Source organism: Pseudorca crassidens, chromosome 6 (assembly GCF_039906515.1).
Source record: "Pseudorca crassidens isolate mPseCra1 chromosome 6, mPseCra1.hap1, whole genome shotgun sequence".
NCBI classification, from domain to species: Eukaryota; Metazoa; Chordata; class Mammalia; order Artiodactyla; family Delphinidae; genus Pseudorca; species Pseudorca crassidens.
The window spans coordinates 35131706-35148515 of NC_090301.1; the positions used below are offsets into that span (position 1 = coordinate 35131706).

General features: G+C 40.6%; 1 protein-coding gene across 4 annotated transcripts in view; it reads right to left on the minus strand.

The window, feature by feature from the left end:
• SPATS2L (spermatogenesis associated serine rich 2 like) overlaps positions 1-16810 on the minus strand; it is a 167549-nt gene that overhangs the window by 138019 nt on the left and 12720 nt on the right. For all 4 annotated transcript variants that reach the window (XM_067741065.1, XM_067741067.1, XM_067741064.1 and 1 more), the window contains exon 2: positions 7275-7323. The gene's annotated coding sequence lies outside the window, so the exon portion shown is untranslated. The remainder of the gene's footprint in view (positions 1-7274; positions 7324-16810) is intronic.

Consider the following 16810-nt stretch of genomic DNA (forward strand, 5'->3'; position numbering starts at 1 on the left):
GAGATCTCAGGGTTAGGAGAACAAAGCTACCAAGATGCTTTAGCTGTTGCCTATGGCTGGCCCAAAATTCAAGAGTTAAAGCCTGAGAATGTTTTACCCCTTTACTTTAATTTCCCGTTTAAGCAACTTCCAAATACCAAAGCTTAGAGGACCTAGAAGGCAAAATCCTTTCCACTGCTTTATCGAAAAATTATGTACGCTGTGATTTATTGCTAATGCTGGTCTTTCAAAGCATTAGTCAGGACACCTGCAAACCTTTGGACAACAGCTGTCAATACAAGTTTAACATTTCATGGGTCAGCACGTATAATCTGACAAATAATAAATCATCCTCATAACCTAACCAGTGTGAGGCACTGGGTTGGTAATCTATTGAGAGTTGGTTTAAAAAGTATAAACCACAGATTACATTATAACTCAGCACATGGGAAAATGGAGACCGGGTAAAATAATGATTGTTGTTACCACTTCTCTTTCTTCAGTGGTAGAAAGAACTTTTCTTTTTACATAAAGATACTTCACTCTCTGTTAACAACATAAAATTTGGTTCTTACATTATGTGTATGTGCTTTAAAAACAAAGAATTTCTGCACTCTGTATAGCTATATAGTGAATGTTCCAAAGGGGACAATACTCTATTTAGGACTTGCCAGGGCAATATTTGATAGCAATACTTAACTTGTTTGGGAAGATATGCATCGATTTTTCAGGGATATAAACATTTTCATCATTTCCGTTATTAAAATATTATAAGTAACTGCTTGAGCCCTGGTAGAACAAATGCTATGTATCAAATACCCACTGATGTGAGGAACAGCTGGATACGTCTGTCTAGAAATGGCTGTGATATATTCCAATATACTTTAATAGGTTCACAAGAGAAAAAAATTAAGGTCCTTTAGTGGTATGATGACTTGCTTGTGGTACACAGTCTCTGTGTACCTCTCTTACCTTCTTTCCACATTGGCATAAAATTTTAGGTCAAGTCAGGCTGTCAGTGAAGACTGCATCGGCATCAGGAATCCTAAAATTCATTTAATGCCTTCTTTCTGACCAGAGGTAAAGCACTAGCTAAAGGTAGAAGTGGAGTCAAACCTTAGAGAAGCAGCCTGGGCAGAAGGACCCCTTGGGACCTACAGAGAATTTTCAACATCTAATGAAAGTGATTTCAACTTCAGTGTTCACCTCAAGAAAAACAGGAGAAGCCCAGACTCAGTTAGGTGCATTGACATGTATTGAAGAAAATGCTCATATATATTTCCGTATTTAAGTTTCTTTGATTCCTTTTATTCAAACCCCTTAAAGAGAGTTGAGTCATTAGCAACTATAGAAACATTAATACCAGTGGTAGGCAGAAGCTCACAGGGATGCCTCATTTCCTGAGATGGCCCAGACATGCAGGGCTAGAGCTCCCAGGAACCTTGTCTATCCTATGTGACCTTTCCCCCTCACCTGAGGCTGACTGGTCAAAAGGCGGTCATCGACCTAAGTTGGATAAATTAGGTTCCCTCTTCTTGGAGCCTCAGACTTTGAACTATGAACCCCAGCACGTAGACGTCATCAGCACTCCATCACACTGACAGCAATGCCTTAGAGAAGAGACCACAAAGCCCTATGTCGAGTCTGCAAGGCCTTCCCTGGTGGTGGCCCTTCATGCACTTTGAAGGTTCTACCATCCCTTCAATGCGATAGATGCCCCAGGATCCTGCCAATAAAACAATTCAAAACTAATTCTGTTTTGGTTTAAGCTAGCCAGTCAGTTTCTGTAGCTTCCAATCAAAAGAGCCCTGTAGGTTAAGGACGTTAGTACTTTAATAAGAAGCTACGTTTTGTTAAAGGTGAAGTAGAAGGGACAGGACCATAATTCCTTCTGTTTGTAGGAAACTCCATTTTACAGATGCTCTCACATGTGATCACTGTCAGGGCCAGGGAAGGGTTGCTATTATCCCCTCAGGAGAGAGAAAAGGCAAGGACAGCTCAGAGAGGGTACTGCCTCTGTGCTGTGGCCTGATTGCTGGCAAGTGGCAGAACTAGGCTTAGAACCAGGTCTCCTGAATGCTGGTCAAGCACCCTTCCCGCTACACCTCGGTGTGTGTGTATATATGTAACCATAAAGGAATCTTACAGGGAATATAAGCAAAACAGAAAAACAGAGCTATTCTGAGTATATACATCTTTTCATTTTTTCCTACCCAACTCCAAACCAAGGGCTTGGGGAAAGTCTTAATAAAGTAAAAAATATAAACTATTGCCTTATGATGATATTTGTCAATAAAAACATTAAGACCAAGAAGTGCCTCTTTTTGACGCGGATAGTAAGTTTACCTTCTCCTACACATTTTAACTATTAGCAGGGAGTAGCCTTTGAACTACAGGGCAGTGGTGTCCAAGGTATTTTCATCTTACATGTTTGAACAAAAAAAGGTTTGGCTGTTTGTTTACGATTCATATATATGTATTATTGTACTAACTACATATAATCGTTTGTTACGATTCATATACATGTATTACTGTATATACATTATAAAACATAAAAAAATAGAATAGAATGACAGAATTGATGTACTATTTTGCTAACCATGATGTCTCAAGTCAAATACACCCAGGACGAGATTCATGACTAATTAACCACAGTGGATATAAATCTGTACGTCTTCCAGATAATTTAGAATTTTGGTGGCCAGCTTCTTGCAAGATCGGATTAGATGAACACTGTCATTACCTCATAACAGGGCCGACAGAATTCATGTTAAACTTTGACATTTTCTTGTTGCTTGCAATATTAAAATTATCTTCAATTTATGGGAATTCTTTGTAGAATCTTTTTAAGACTCTGTGAGGGTTGTTAAAACTAAAACACAGAATTTGTAAATACAGTTGACCAGGCATGATATATTCCGCAAAATAACCAAAGCAGATGAGCCAGAGGGGAAGCCACTGTGAAGAGGAGGCCTCACCTCCCTCCCTCCAGGTGATACTTGACCATTTGACACGTGGACCCAGGAATGATGCTAGTGCCAATATAGTCACCATCTGTTATCATAATGCTTCATGATAATAAAATGAATGTAAATGAAAATTCTAATCACTGTCTTTCTCAACCAAATGAATCTTCTCAAGAGCTCCCTGTGGGTACATATCCTATTTTGGAGGCCACTTTGCCAGGCAGTGAGGCAGTCAGTGACCTCTAGAGTCACTTATAATCACAGGAATCTCTTGGCCTAAAACTATGCAGGACAAGGATAAACCAACCTGGGTTGGAAAGAGTTTATTTTGCCTTTTTAAAAACTTTTAAAATTATGAACTCTAAGCCACAACCAGAAAAGCACATGAAACATTAATGTTTGATGTATATACTGTGTATTACCCATGCAACTGCCAGCCCCTGTCAAAAACCAGAACATTGTCAGCACTTGCAGGAGCCCCGCAACTCCTCTCTCTCCCCAAGCATGCCTTTCAGAGGGAACCACTATCCTGATTCTTTCAGTAATAAATTCCTGGCCACTTATGTCTGTAACCCTTAGCAACAGAGTTTAGTTTTGTCTGTTTTCATACTTTACATAAATGAAATAAAATTGCTATGTACACTTAGTATCTTCTTTCTTTTAACATTACGTCTTAAGATGTATCCCTCTTCTTGTGTGTAGCACTAATTTATTCTTTTTTCATTGCTGCATAATATTCCGCTATATAGTTATAGGCATCATAATTCCTTATGATTCCACCACCGTTTATTCATCCATTCTACTATTGATGGATATTCTGTGTTTCTAATTTGAGATGAATACAAATAATGCTGCTAAGAACAATTTACACATCTCTGGATGTACGCAAGTGTACATTTCTCTAGAATACACAGACAAGTGCACACCTGTGCATGCATGAGAGTGGAATTGCTGGATGGGACCTTAGTTTCTAAAACAAAACAGAACAAAAACCTAAGAAAGGTAATTCCAGTGAATCACTTAGAAATCAATTTTAATATAAACTAACTCTTATGTAGCCATGAGGAAAGTTCATTAAATTACTAGATTTATCTTTCCCTAGACTTTCACTCCTGCACACTGACTAAATTTGAACCAAGACATTAAATGCATTTAACTCTGTTAAAAAATAGTTTGAAATTTTCCAATAATTTACTGAAGCCAATACCCCCAAATCTCCTCTCCCCACCACATATATATTTTTTACATACTGTAATTGCATTTTTCCTTTTAATGAGGGCCAATATTGTGTCTACTGAGAGAACAAAATGTTCATTCAAATTTTAAAGCAATTTTGCACCAAAAGGTTTCAAGTTAGCACTCATTGATCAAGCATGGAAGGTCAAAAATGTTAATCCTGAGCTAAACTGAGGAGTACAAATACAAACAATAGAGATTAATTCCAACCTCAGAGTCTCCAATGTTTCATGACCATCATGAGTGATCTCCAAATGGACTACAGAAATGGGACATACTTGGATGACAACATTGTGGCACCAGCAAATCTGCTCCTCCGTCTCCCACTGTCTTATTGACAAAAAACATAATAACTAGCATCTATGATAATGCCAGGCACTGACTGCCTATTAGTTCTTACATGCAATGCCTTTTTTATTCTGTTTTTTTTGTGTGTGTGGTACGTGGGCCTCTCACTGTTGTGGCCTCTCCCGTTGCAGAGCACAGGCTCCGGGCGTGCAGGCTCAGGGGCCATGGCTCACGGGCCCAGCCGCTCCGCAGCACGTGGGATCTTCCCGGACTGGGGCACGAACCCATGTCCCCTGCATCGGCAGGCGGACTCTCAACCACTGCGCCACCAGGGAAGCCCGCAATGCCTTTTTAATCCTTAAAACAACCCTATGAGCTATGTACTATTATCCTTCCCATTTTATAAAAGGAAACTGAAGCCCAGAGAGGGAAAGTAACTTGACCCAGGTCCCATGGCTGTAAGTAGTTGAGTTGGGAATCAAACCGGTTCCTGGTGCCTCAGTTCACACTCTACTGCCTGGCAACATGTTAGTTTTGTTGTTGTCATTGTTGTTATAATTTTGATTACCAAGAAGAATAGTTCTTTAAGACCAGGGCAAATGTGTGAACCAAAGGGGGAAAAAAATCTATGTACGTTTGTTTTTATTGGAAATTTTTGTGGAAATGATTGTAACCAAGCAACTCTAATTCTGGGAGAACTAATTAAGAAATGAATTAAGGGATTCGATGGATACCCAAATTAGTCGTTAGAGCTTGAAGATCTGGAGTTCTGGTCTAAATCCAGCTTTGGCACTTGCATCCCAAATAAACATGGCCAGATAAGTACCACAGCTCACAATTAAAATGCATTTAGATGGCTTATGCGTCCGCATGGGAGAGGTCGCTTCCTAATTGAATTCGGACACCTCTTCAGTTACTGTGGGTTTCATTTGCCATCTCCCTGTTCTTTTGTGACTGCCGGCAATAGGATTATGCTGAGGGAGAAATCATTTCAATCAGTGATGTCTGCAGAATGAGCGTAAAAAGATAAAAGTAAAGACTTTGAACTATAATTAGAAAATTCCTTAAGTGTGCTCATGTGACATGGGTTTGAGACTACGACCGACTGGCAAGATGAGTTACAGAATGGACGTCCAATGTCACTGTTCGGGGATGAGCAGCCAGTAAAACCGGCGTTCCAGCGTGAGACAGCCGTAATCTTTCGCAGGCCAAAACGTTCCTGCTTTCTACCTCTAATATAATGAGTGACAGACAGCTGGAGGCATCTCATTCTCCTGACAAAAATATGATCAGAATTGTTTTCAGTTGGTACGTCTTTCCATCAAGCTGTTTGTTGCCTTCCATCAGAATAATCAGAGCTTCTGATTATCTGGTACGTTCCAAGAAAACAGGAATTGATTGTGCCCTTGCTTGTCTGATGGGGAGAAGGCTGCCAGAATTTACATAGTAACTCTTCAGTTGCCTAATGGAAAGAAAAACTAAGCTGTGTGTGTGTGTGTGTGTGTGTGTGTGTGTGTGTGTGTGTGTGAGAGAGACAGAGACAGAGACAGAGAGACAGAGACAGAGACAGAGAGGAAGAATCAACCAGTAGTTTCCATAATAATTCTCTCTGAACAACAATAAAGAAAATGTTTTCGTGGTGATTCAGATTTCAGATATGAGGAAGTAAAGTATTCTATTCCATTCATGGAAAACAACCAACGTTAATGGCTCTTTTCAAAAAGTTACAGTCATCTTACTACTGAAGTTTCAGGGTTATGTAAAAAGAATCAAGTTTAAACATTCATGGAAACATCCAGGTACAATAAGACCTCATTATTTTGGACTAATTCAATTTGGAATTTACAATCATTTGACAGGATCTAGACCTGAGGTGATCTTTTCACAGTGAAAAATGGCTTGTTAAGCAAATTACTTTAAACAAGCAAGACTGCTGGGGGGAAAAAATAAAAATAAAAATACTTTTGTAAAGTATGAGGAACGAAAAATAACAACATGCTTCCCCTCCAACAAATACTTGTGATGAACCCAGTCAAATACCAATAACTGATAACAATAATAATTACCATTTAACTGAAGGTCAATCTTATATAGTCCACTTTACATACATGAGCTAGAAATATCCCAACAACTCTGCAAGATGGGTATAATCATCCCCATATTAAAGAGAAGGAAACTGAGGCTCAGAGAGGCAGGTGACATGCAGAGACCGTACAGTTACTAGGCAGCAGAAGCAAGATTCAAAGCCAGGCTGTCTGGCTCAAAAGTCTGTGTCCTTCCACTCCCCACTCAACGCTGAGTGAGCACTGACGACTGCAAGCCAGACTTCCAGATTCACTGGACCAAGTTCTTCGACAACAGCAAAAATGGTCATCCCTTCAAGGAGGGAAAGCCAAGTAGTCTGGCCCCAGAGCCCACCACTCTTAACCATAATTCCTTTCTACAACACAACGATCTCTATAAATAAAGACTTTTCTCCCCTGGTACTTTGAGGTATTTCGCATGCATGAAACTACAGAAATCCATAGAAACGTCGATGTAGGTGATGTAGGTGGAGAGGGCACAGGTGGGTGGGGGAGGACTGCTTCCAGTCCTCTGCTCCTTGCCTCCAACCCCCATCCCCTACCCCATCATGAGCGACTTGTCTCTTCGGTCTGTACACCTAGACAGGAGCACTGTGGTGCTAAAATGCTGAAAGGCTGACAGACTGTGACAAGAGCTGTGGGAGTCAGCTGCAGGTGCAGGGGCAGCCAGCCATGTGGGCAGCAGGAGGATACAGAAAAGGGAGGGATCAGCTCTACTTACCTGGGAATCCACGGAGATATTCCTGACAGTGGTCAGAGTCTGCAATGCTCTAGGAGAAAAAGAAATTTGGGAAGTCAGATCTCACATTTCAAAGCCACACCACTCATCTCCCTCACACCCACACCACTCATCTCCCTCACACCCACACCCAAGCACAGGCTCTGGAGTCAGGCAGACAAGGAATTGGGTCTTACCTGTGACTTAAAGCCTCAGTTTACTCAACTGTAAAATGGGGGACAATATCAATAATAGTAGCTTCCTCACAGAGATGTTGGGAAGACTGGGTAGTATATAATTTGCGCAATGAATTTGGCACACATAGTGGTGATATTTTAATAACAACAGCTAACATTTATTACTTTCTTACAAGGTGCTGGGCGTTGTTCTAGGGCCTCAATGGGTTAACTCTCCGTACTCTGAGGTGGGCACTATTACCACTGGCATTTTGCAGATACAGAAAATGAGGCACCAAAAGGTGAAGGCACCTGTCTCATAAAAATATACAAGGGGCTTCCCTGGTGGCGCAGGGGTTGAGAGTCTGCCTGCTAATGCAGGGGACACGGGTTCGAGCCCTGGTCCGGGAGGATCCCGCATGCCGCGGAGCAACTAGGCCCGTGAGCCACAGCTACTGAGCCTGCGCGTCTGGAGCCTGTGCTCCGCAACAAGAGAGGCCGCGACAGTGAGAGGCCCGCGCACGGCGATGAAGAGCGGCCCCCGCTCGCCTCAACTAGAGAAAGCCCTCGCACAGAAACGAAGACCCAACACAGCAAAAGTAAATAAATTAATTAATAAACTCCTACCCCCAATATCTAAAAAATATACATATATATATATATATATACACAAGGCAAGTGATGGAGCTGGGATTCTGTGACCATCTGACCACAGGGCCTAGACTTTAAACCACAGGGATATGCTGCCTAATTTACCACAAATAAATGTTAGTTACTGTTATTATCATTATTGTTTCTGTAATGATCTCCTTTCCAAAACATAGCCTGTAATATCCACACAAGCCCAGGGAACTCACCATTCAGCTAGTAACCACTTAGGCACAGAGACAGGTGCTGGGCTCCTAAGTCAACCAGGCAATCACTCACTAAGTCAACAATCTCTTCAAGCGTTCCCTGAGAACCCCTCTGCATCCGTTGCTCTGTTAAGCACCGCGTGGGGCTTCAAATGCTCTGGTCACTGATCCTGCAAAGTCAGCTCAACCTCCATGAAACAACCGGGGAACGAGGACAGGAGGGAGCACTGGGAAGGACAGGACAGGACCTCAGGATGCTGGATGCTGTGCCTGGCTTGGCGCCATCTCTCTAGGTGACCTTTTCCAAGTCAGCTGACCTCTCCGGTTTTCATCTTTAAGCGAGAGGACTGACCTAGAGGCCCTTAAGCCCTGAGATTCGAATCCACCATTCTATTCTGACTCTCTTGTAATCAGACTCCCTTTCCTCCGAACAGTCCATTTCTGCGAGAATATATTGTAACCCTTCGTTTCTCTAACACACTGACTGAGCACAATGCCAGGCACTGTGAATAGCGCCCAGGATTAAAACACAAGACAAAGCCTACACTTTGTAATGAGCTCTGAGAGCACGATGAAGTCTCACCACGGGAAATCTCGGCAATCGGAAGACCAGGGAAGGGGGCAGCCCTTAGGACACCTGCGCGTGCCCGGTGGGCCCCCATCGGGGCTCTGGGTGTGGCCCCGAAGGACTCTGCACCAATCTTAGGACCCAGGGTCCCGGTGTCCCAGGTGCCCAGCAATCTGGGAAGGGGGTGGCATGCTAACCTTATGGGGCAGATAAGAATGTCTGTGAAAAATAAGGCACAAGCCAGACAACCAGGGAGATGCTTGAGCTGAGGGTTAGGTTTGTTTTCTGAAAGTAATAGTGTTGTGTGCAATAAACCAAAGAGATGAGAACTCAGCCGGCACTTAATTACTTGACTTTCTTCACTTTGATAAAGTATACCAATGGCCATTTTGATAGCGATCTTTTATGTATGTGTGTGTGAGTGCGCACGCGTGCCTGCTTCTTTGCGAAACACTTCGACAAAAGATGCTACCGACTTTATTTAAAGATCAGTTCATCACACTTAAGATATATTTGCTTTCACAGAAACTCCTTGGAGGGAAATAATTCAGTGAGTATAACACTTCCATTAAAAAGAAATTGATTTTAAAATGTGCTTTTCCAACTCTGACAAAAACAGTTCTTTGATTTTCTTTATGTATCACAAAAGGCAAACATTGTTGTGTGGACAATGTAACAAATAACATGAGTTGTCAAATGAGACATTAAACATTTATTGATTTAATTTTTAATAAAGACTTTTAAACATAACCCAAAATGTCCATCAATCTTTGACATGGGAGGAAGCAGCATTTTGGTAAATTCCATCTCCTACCACAATTGAAGTCGCAGAAGATGTTTATGGTTCTTAGAGAGGGCAATGACGGTATTCTTTACAGGATGGTCAAATATTTGCAGCATATAACATTAGAAGGCACAAAAAGGTAGAACATAAAAATGTATTATTTTGACAGGTATTTAGGTAATGGATACACCCTCTTTGCTATGTCTCTACCGAAGTACCCAGTGCATGGGAGTCTACAGAGAATTTAGTTCCTAAATTGGCTCCACAAATGCTTTAAGCAATGGCAACATTGTTAGAGAACATGAATAAACTTCAAGGATGACAGCTCTGAGGAACAATACCCTCTTGGATATATAAATTATAGCTTTCTTAAGCCTAGAAAGAAAAATAAAATTTTAGTAGTGATCATCCCCGGGGTGAAGAATTTGAGTGATTTTTTTCTTCTTTATAATTTTGTCTGCTTTCCAAACTTCCTATAATGAGCACGTGTAACTTTAACAATTTGAAAACAAAATCTTTTTACACTCTCAAGATTCCTGATGTAAAAGTGAAAAGGCTTTGGAACCAGACAAACTTGGGTTCAAATCCCTGCTTATACCCTTTCTAGCTTGGTGCCCTTAGATAAGTTACTCAGCAGCTGAAGTTGAACATGAAATGGAAATAATAATACGTGCTTAAAGCATCATTTTGACTGTTAGAGGTGAGATATTGTACATGCTTAGCACAGAGTAGGAGCCCAATAAATGACAGTCACTCTTCCATTGATAGTACACAGGCAAGAGAAGTTAGGCTCTTCTAATAACAGTAAATAAATTTGTTGGTGTTTATAAATTGATGCTTCAGGCCGTTTGTTTATGGAAACACTGAGTTTTTACTACATAATTTTCAGAAATTTTCTAACAATTAAAAGTTCAGAAAAAGAGTAAGTAAGAGGCTTCCACCTCACTCTCCCTTTCATCACATTGATTAGATTCCTACAGTCTGAGACTTGGGCTTACTGGTATTTGCCACTTTGCGGCTGTGTTCAGAAATCCTCTGGTTGGGATGGGAGTTGGGAGAATGGGTTACAGTGAACACTTTAGAGAAAAGAGAAAGAAACCACAGCTACCACAATCAAGATCTTTTCCATATTGTCATTCCTTATGATGAAAGTGAGCAAAATAAACTATGGGATTGCTTAAATGAAGGGCGAGGGACTAGATCAGAGATTCTCTGGCTTTTCTTTTTTTTTAATGGTAGTTATGTTGATATTTTCATCCTATTCATGTGAAAGTAGTTCAGTCAAGTAGGTTTAGGATAAAATACATGTACCTAACAGAATACGGCTGGTGGGGGTATGTTGCCCTTGGTTATATGTTGCTGTACCTGACTACAGCAAGAAATATTGATTTAACTGGCTTTAGTATCAAGTCAAGTATTTGTTGACACATGGAAATGAAAAATATCAAGGAAAAGCTTGATATATAGGTCAAATCCCATTTCAACTCACTCCAAGGGATGGTCCAAAGTCTTCTGCTGCCCTAAAATTGTGTTCTAAATGATGCTTGTCCCAATCATAGATAACAGGACTTCTCACTACAATGGGATTTGCTACATAAATGAATACTGGTATGGATTTTTAGGCAGTACAATTTATTGTAGAAAGTACAGCTCAAAAAAAAAAAAAATCATGACATACTTAACCTCTCCCTCTCTCTCAACCCTGGAGGCATGTTTTGCTTTCTACCTGAGGTGTGAACTGTTCTCTCCTTTTCAACGTTTGGTTGCTTTTTGTTCCTCTCACTTTGCCTAGTACAGAGCAGACGCTCAAAACATAGCTGATGAAGAAATGAGCTGAATGAAATGCGGTACCAAAGCAAATAAGGGAAATTCAGAATAGTTTCCTGCATAGAAGGAGAAACAAAATTTAGAAATTGATTCAAGATGAGTATAGCAAGCAGGGTTAGCATTCCCAGCTAGCGGGCTCAAGGAGTCCGAGGCTCCATGGGCCCTCTGTTGGCTCCCTACTGCTAAGTGTTCATGGGGGTCTGTATAAAACATCCAGCACTTGGTTGACCCACACCCCTCCGATCTCCGAGGAATGCCACGGAGACATTTCAGTCATTAAGTACCTGAAGCACCTTCATAAGGGTCCTACAGTGAGCCCAGGCTGGGGTGGCCAATGAACAAATCCTGTCCTTTTAAAGGACAGAGAGAAAGGGCCACCACGACCACCTGGGAGGCAAGGAAGGGAAGGCAGGTTAGCCGGCAGCAGCCCCAGGGGAAAGGGAATGAGCGCAGCCCCTGGAGTAGGATTGACTCTGGCAGCCTGACTCAAAGGCAGTTTCTGAGCCCTTGCCTACGTTACCAGGGGCTGGGGGAAAACCACAGGAGACTTCAGGAAAGTATGCGTGATGTCCAGTGTCAAAATTCCTAACTTCTTCTCTTTCATTCTCCCCTCTGGCAAAATGATTGCTTTAATAATCAAAGAGTTTCCTATCATTGTTTATAATGCAACCCTGTTGGAATATGCTTTTCTATCTGATAGTCTTTTATTGTGAGCCTTTTTTTAGTTGAAAGCTAAAATAATGCATCAAATATACAAGTTTTGCTTCTATCTTGGAACAACATAATAGACCTAAATGGCTATTTTTATAAAGGTTTGTTCTGTGTTCAAAGGAACCACCTACTGATGCCAAGGGCTTCCTTCCCTCATCGAGGGATGTGCCACGGGAGTGAGTAGTTAAGCTCTGAGAGATGCCAAGCTCGCTGGGCACTGGGGGCTTCCTGGGCAGAGAAAGGGCCTGTCCCTTTATCATTGGATAGAGTATAAGCAAAGAGTTAGGAGGGTCTGGAGAGGTTAGCCCCAGGAGTGGTGTATTTTTACATATATTTTACAAATATTACAAATATATATTTTACAAATATTCCCATTATTCATTTGAAAATATTTTAAATGGTAAATCGGCTTCTCCTTGGGAGGCACGACCTGTGGCCATTAATTAATAACTTGGGAGCTAACCATGAAAGCACTTTTGAGTTCACCCACTGGTTTGCTCAATGCATTTAATCCTCCCTATGACCTTTGTGCAGGAGTCATTATCTCTGCGTGAGAGCAGAGGGAGCTGAGGCTCAGAGACAGTAAAGCACTTTGCCTAGTGTTAGACAGCTACGGAGCGCGCGCTGCACAGAGTCACATCTCGGATCCCATCCACAGATTCACACCCACCGTCTTGTGCACAGTTCTACCTACTCACTAGCTGTGCAGCAAGCCCAAGCTGAACTCGCTGGGTCCTTCCCACCTGCAAACCACGATGGGGCACAGGCTCTCCACAGGCCAAGCTGGTGGGCGTGCTGTGTCGATACAAACCTTCTTAGTCATTGGGCTACGACGGACACTGTTCCTCCCTTGTAAGAACTAAAATGACCGAAGGAACGCTGGGACACTTCTAAGGCAAATGTGTAAGCTCAAGGGCTATGAAAATTCAAGAACTCAAAAACCAAAGATAACTTTCTTGACTAGACAAGAGTTGGGTATGAGCTCTGCAACAAAGTAGCTCTTAGATATGAAATATTACTACTAGGGGGTTTTTTTCTTTCATTTTTACTAAGAACTGAAACCTACAAAATGACAAACCAGGATTACCCTATTAAAAGACAACTTCAATTGCTCCTTTGTTCTAAGAAACTGTGTGTTGGGTACTGACTGGCAATACCTTATACCTTGATTTTCATATTAATTATGCGTTTTTCCTTCAAAAATTGACTGCCACACTACACGCTGTGAGTCAGATTTGAGAGCTGCCAAGATAAATGTTCCGAATGGCTGACTTTTTAAAGACAACCTGTCAGTTCACCAAATAATTCTTTGGGGGTTTGTCCCAGTAAATGTTATGTCTCCCCTATACCTATACTTATACCTACAGCAACTGTTACAGCTCTTTCCTGATGTAGCATCTTACAACTAAGGCTAAAGATTTTTCCTTTCAACCCCTAATATACAAGTAATGAAACTTATAACCCCTTTTGACAGCATCAATTTACTTTGGCTGTTACTGTTTAATTCCTATACTGATTTGTGTGAAATACTCTGATTCCTAGCGAGATAAGTAATTCTGGCCTAGTCCATCCAACTAAAACAAAGATGACTTTTGTGCTTTTGACTAAATAAATGTTTTCTTCCCTGAGGTTTGCTTTCATCAAATCATCATACCAATGTTTGATTTCCTTTAGTTAGCACCTTATTTTAATGAGGCTTGATTCCAAAACATATAAGAACATACGCACACAAGAGGTACTATATTGAGTAAGCCCAGAGTTCCAGCCAAGTGTCCTATCTTTTATGTGGCACCAAGTGACATTTTGTGAAAAGCACAATGGTAACTATTCATGCCGCCAGCCTTAAAAAGATAGGCATGAACTGCCTGCCAGAATGGAACGCTTAAGCTTTGAAATCAGACAGCTGGCTTCAAATACCATCTCTACCACCACTATCTCTGTGACCTTGGGCAAACTACTTGTCTCCCCTCAGAGCTTTTTCATCCAAAAATAGTGGTAACAGATGTACCTCAACGGGGTCGTGGAAGAGTTCAATGAGAATTTTGAGATTAAAAAACCAAGCATATAACCTGGCATATTAAGGAGATACTAAAGAATTGATCATTTTTTTCTGCCTCTCTGTAAAATGCCATTAGTCATTCATTTTGTTGTCTATGCACACAAAAAATGTAAAGGATGTTAACTGTGCTGCTCTTTATGACAGCAAAGAACTGGAAGTGGTCTAAGCATAGGGAAATGATTACATTAAGGTACATTCACATATTGAAATGTATGCAGTCATTCCAAATATTTCTCAAATAACATTTTTTGACAAGAGAAATTACTACCCTAGAATTTAAGTGAGGAAAACAGACAAGAAAACCTGTATAATAACAATAATAGCTCACATTTACTGAGCATTTACTATGAGGCATGCACCATGCTATGTACTTTACATTCATTATTTTATTAATTCTTACAATAAACCTACTAGATACATGCTATTATTATCCCTATTTTATAGAAGTAGAAATTGAAGTTTTGATAGTTTAAGCAATTTACAGTCACTACATGAGTAGCATAGCCAGGACTGAAATCTCCAAGTGTCTGATTCTAAAGCACTTTTAACTACTATGTCACACTGATTGCTCAGTACAAACTGCCTAGGTCCACCATGAAGCTAGTTTAAACACACACACACACGTATGCACATACTCACAACTACACATACATCCATGTCTGGAAGGAAAACACACCAGATACTAACAATGACAATCTCTGGGTGGTGAAATTTTAGCTGACTTTTAATTCTCTTTTATCCATTTCAGTACTTTTTCCAAATTCAACGAGTATGCAATTATTTTTACAGTCAGCAAAAACGTTTTTCAAAAAAAACTTGTGAGAGTATTTTGGAAAATCTAAAGCACTACCAAAGAGTAGTATTTTTAAGAAGCAAGAGTTTATTCCTTGACTTATTACAGATTTAAGTTCCTCATGCTACTATTCTTTCAAATTATTTTTTCTTTCCATCCAGTCCAAGGTAAAAAGTGTGTAAAAGACTATTTTGTACACAAGTAAAACAAAACATAGTACACAAACACCATATGTATAAGTGACAGACATTTGATATTAATATAAAAGTCAAAGACTTTGTGTGAGAAGGAAAAAAACCCCTCTTTGAATAATACAGGATTTTCCATTTAGAGAAAACACATCCATTAGTGACATGATGCCATCAGTGCATCCTCTGTCATGGTCACAGTTAGTGAAACTGTCATGGATCCATTTACATAGACTCCAGCATGCTATTTGGACATGATTCAGCCTGATTACTGTCTGTCCCAGGAGATGTGAGTATAATGATGTGCTGGAGTGACACCTAAGGAGTGATTTCCTGTCCCACCACCAATTAGTTTCCAAAGCAATGATTCCATAAAGAGAACTGAATGATATACAAAAAAGCAATTCCTTTGAACCAAACAATTTCACGTGAATTGAAATTATAGGTGAAGTATGAATTTACTTTACAAAATTATTTTTTAATAAATTAAAAATATTTACATATGTTTTTTAGTAAACTTTTCTAAGGAAAAATGAATGCAATCTAAAAGTTACTCCAATTCATCTCGTTTCATTTTGTAATATAGTTCTATGATTGGCAATAAGTGGATCAATAACGATAGTGCCACTGAGGCATCTGACTAAGTCTTTCCTAACTGTATCCTCTTAGAGAGCTTGGGGGCAAGAAAGTAAACACGAGTGCGAGATGATCAAACTAGTTCAAACAAAGAAACAAAAAACAGCTAACACAATTCATGTATGGATGTCAAGAAGTTTCTTGCAGAAAGATACAGGGCTCTCTCTGTCTTGGTCCACATTTTATCAATGACAGAGGAAGTACCTTTCTCAAAAAGTGTAATTGACAAATAAGTGAAAAATGTACCACTGAGAGATTGAACTTTTAGAAATTAGTATTCAAAAATGTCTTGATGGAGAGGAAAAATGATCTGCCGAAATGGGACAAAATGTAACAAGAATAAAGGTAAAGTCCTCTACGTGTGTTCCCAAGGTTAACTGCACAGATACAGAATACGGGAGAGCTGGCTTTGTAGGGGCTATCTAGAAAGAGACTGGGAAGTTTTACTTGACTTTGAATATAAACTAACAACGTGCTGCCCCTCATTTAAAATGGAGGCCAACACAGGATCTGACCAGATCAGCAAAAGAAGGTGCCTTGGACGGGGAGTTAGCGGCAGCCGTGTGTCCTCCGCCACTCAGAGAACTCAGGAGCAGGGTGTTGAGTTCAAGATGCCTCGCTTTTAAAATGGCACAGGCAGAGTGGTGGGCGACCAGAGTGTTAACAGGATGGCGAATCTCAGCCAAAACACTGGAACCACGTAAGCCTGAAAAGAGAAGACTTCGAACAGGAGATACAATAGCGATGGTCAAATATTTGAAGACCTACCACACTCAGGTGCACGACTATTCTGTGGCACTCCAAAGGGCGATAGGAGATGAACAGGGAAGCTACAGGGAGGCAGACTTCAGTAACTGATGTGCTAATGATGTGATAATGTGTGATAATGAGTATTGGTATATGATATGATATGATATATGATAATGAGTATAATGTGTGATAA